General features: G+C 43.3%; 1 long non-coding RNA gene across 1 annotated transcript; it reads right to left on the bottom strand.

The window, feature by feature from the left end:
• Positions 1–1144: 1144 nt before the first annotated feature.
• On the bottom strand, positions 1145–2031 carry LOC123744676 (uncharacterized). Its single transcript, XR_006771083.1, has 2 exons — positions 1509–2031; positions 1145–1420 (listed from the first exon to the last, which is right to left on the bottom strand). It is a non-coding gene; the product is annotated as an uncharacterized lncRNA (long non-coding RNA).
• Between the last annotated feature and the right edge of the window lie 1568 nt (positions 2032–3599).

Below are 3599 nucleotides of genomic sequence, written 5' to 3'. Positions count from 1 at the left end.
TGATCAAAGTCTCTTCTTGTTGAATCAGTTAGGGGAATTCAAGATGGCCGAAGTGTAAAGTGATCAATGTTTTTATGATTGGACAAACAATCAGCTAAAGACTTATATACATGTCTGACAGCCACTGATCTGTAGTAATCCAGTCAAATCTGCACATTAGGGAGGGTTCTAGGCCTACATTGGACCTCATGGTCATTGCTGTATTGCATGTTTTCAGAAAGCTGGTGTGTAGGTCAGAACCTGTTGGTTCTAAGGTTCTGTGTGGGTAGTGATCTGTACAATACCTTCGGAAGTATTTAGACACCTTGACTTTTTCCACATTTTGTTATGTTACAGCCTTATTCAAAACATTTTTTTTTTAAATACATCCTCATCAATCTACACACAATACCCCATAATGACAAAGCAAAAACAGGTTTTTAGAGTTTTTCAAATGTATTACAAATAAAAAACAGAAACACATTATTTACACAAGTATTCAGACCCTTTGCTATGAGACTCGAAATTGAGCTCAGATGCATCCTGTTTCCATTGATCATCCTTGAGATGTTTCTACAACTTGATTGGAGTCCACCTGTGGTAAATTCAATTGATTGGACATGACTTGGAAAGGCACATACCTCTCTATAGAAAGGTCTCACAGTTGACAGCGCATGTTAGGGCAAAAACCAAGCCATGAGGTCAAAGGAATTGTCCGTAGAGTTCCGAGACAGGATTGTGTCGAGGCACTGATCTGGGGAAGGGTACCAAAACATTTCTGCAGCATTGAAGGTCCCCAAGAACACAGTGGCCTCCATCATTCTTAAATGGAAGAAGTTTGGAACCACCAAGACTCTTCCCAGAGCTGGCCACCCGGCCAAACAGCAATCAGGGGAGACGGGTCTTGGTCAGGGAGGTGACCAAGAAGCCGATGGTCACTCTGACAGAGCACTAGAGTTAGTCTGTGGAGATCGGAGAACCTTCCAGAAGGACAACCATTTCTGCAGCACTCCACCAATCAGTCCTTTATGGTAGAGTGACCAGAAAGATGCCACTCCTCAGTAAAAGGAACATGACAGCACGCTGGGAGTTTGCCAAAAGTTACCTGAAGACTCTTAGACCATGAGAAACAAGATTCTCTGGTCTGATGAAACCAAGATTGAACTATTTGGCCTGAATGCCTGTTACGCGGAGTGGAACCCAAGAGCAGACTCAGACGAGGAGACTGGGATGAAGTAACCAAGGTATTTATTGAAACACAGGGGGGAGATGGAGTGCAGGTCAGGGGAAGCTCGGGCGGGTTGCTGGAAACCAGGTGCGGAGGCTGAGGCTGGAGCCTCAGGGGAATCCAAGGGAGTAGTAGAGTGGGGAATTCAGGACAGAGTAGCACAATTACGAGACGTGGGACTGGAGACAGGGACCAGAGTCAGAGCAGGCAGAACTATAGCGGAAAGGAAAACAGCGTCAGGCAAGGACTACAGGCATAACAGGATCTGAATAGTAACAAGCGGCTAGAACCGTAGACTGACTGAGCAGAGATTACGATCCAGCAGCGTGGAAGTGGCAGGGCTGAGTATTTGTAGAGGTCTTGATTATGGAACAGGTTGCAGCTGGTGGGGATCTGCTCTGACTCCAGCACACCTGTCTCCGCCCACACAATCACACACACATAGAGAGAGGGAGAAAGTACTGGAGGAGTGGTGTCTCCTGTCCAACAAAACATCAACTTGTTTGTGATGTCAGAGAGAGGACTGCTATCTAAAGACTATTTACATACATATGCCTGTGGACACGTGTACTAAACACATACAGTACATACAGTTGAAGTCGGAAGATTACATACACTTAGGTTGGAGTCATTAAAACTCGTTTTTCAACCACTCCACACATTTCTTGTTAATTAACAAACTATAGTTTTGGCAAGTCGGTTAGGACATCTACTTTGTGCATGACAGAAGTAATTTTTCCAGCAATTGTTTAGAGAGATTATTTCACTTAAACTTCACTGTTTCACAATTCCACTGGGTCAGAAGTTTACATACACTAAGTTCACTGTGCCTTTAAACAGCTTGGATAATGTCATGGCTTTAGAAGCTTCTGATAGGCTAATTGACATCATTTCAGTCAATTGGAGGTGTAGCTGTGGATGTATTTCAAGGCCTACCTTCAAACTCAGTGCCTCTTTGCTTGACATCATGGGAAAATCAAAATAAATCAGCCAAGACCTCAGACAAAAAAATGTAGACCTCCACAAGCCTGGTTCATCCTTGGGAGCAATTTCCAAACACCTGAAGGTACCACGTTCATCTGTACAAACAATAGTACGCAAGTATAAACACCATGGGACCACACAGCCGTCATACTGCTCAGGAAGGAGACGCGTTCTGTCTCCTAGAGATGAACGTACTTTGGTGTGAAAAGTGCAAATCAATCCCAGAACAACAGCAAAGGACTTTGTGAAGATGCTGGAGGAAACAGGTACAAAATGATCTATATCCACAGTAAAACGAGTCCTATATCGACATAACCTGAATTACCGCTCAGCAAGGAAGAAGCCACTGCTCCAAAACTGCCATAAAAAAGCCAGACTACGGTTTGCAACTGCACATGGGGACAAAGATCGTAATTTTTGGAGAAATGTCCTCTGGTCTAGTGAAACAAAAATATAACTGTTTGGCCATAATGACCATCGTTATGTTTGGAGGAAAAAGGAGATGCTTGCAAGCCAGAGAACACCATCCCAACCGTGAAGAACGGGGGTGGCAGCATCATGTTGTGTGGGTGCTTTGCTGCAGGAGGGACTGGTGCACTTCACAAAATAGATGGCATCATGAGGAGGGACAATTATGTGGATATATTGCTTGGTCGCAAATGAGTCTTCCAAATGGACAACGACCCCAAGCATACTTCCAAAGTTGTGGCAAAATGGCTTAAGGACAACAATGTCAAAGTATTGGAGTGGCCATCACAAAGCCCTGACCTCAATCCCATAGAAAATTTGTGGGCAGAACTGAAAAAGCATGTGCGAGCAAGGAGGCCTACAAACCTGACTCAGTTACACCAGCTCTGTCAGGAGGAATGGGCAAAAACTCACCCAACTTATTGTGGGAATTTTGTGGAAAGCTATCCGAAACGTTTGGTCCAAGTTAAACAATTTATAGGCAATGCTACCAAATACTAATTGAGGGTATGTACATTTCTGACCCACTGGGAACATGATGAAATAAATAAAAGCTGAAATAAATCACTCTCTACTATTATTCTGACATTTCACATTCTTAAAATAAAGTGGTGATCCTAACTGACCTAAAACAGGGAATTTTTACTTGGATTAAATGTCAGGAATTGTAAAAACTGAGTTTAAATGCATTTGGCCAAGGTGTATGTAAAGTTCCGACTTCAACTGTATATGTCTGTCTCCGTCTCTTTCCACCTCATCTGTCTTATTTAACACCTGGGTCTGCATCCCAAATAGCACCCAATTCCCTATATAGTGCACTACTTTTCACCAGAGTCCTATAGAGGCCCTGGTCAAATGTAGTGCACTATGAAGGGAATAAGGTGCCAATTTGGGATGTGACCTGTTCAATACATCTTCATCAACACTACAGAGACAGAAG

The sequence above is a fragment of the Salmo salar genome, chromosome ssa09, assembly GCF_905237065.1.
Source record: "Salmo salar chromosome ssa09, Ssal_v3.1, whole genome shotgun sequence".
In the NCBI taxonomy this organism is placed as follows: Eukaryota; Metazoa; Chordata; class Actinopteri; order Salmoniformes; family Salmonidae; genus Salmo; species Salmo salar.
Note: the sequence above shows the minus strand (reverse complement) of the source record. Positions and strands in the feature narration are given on the sequence as shown.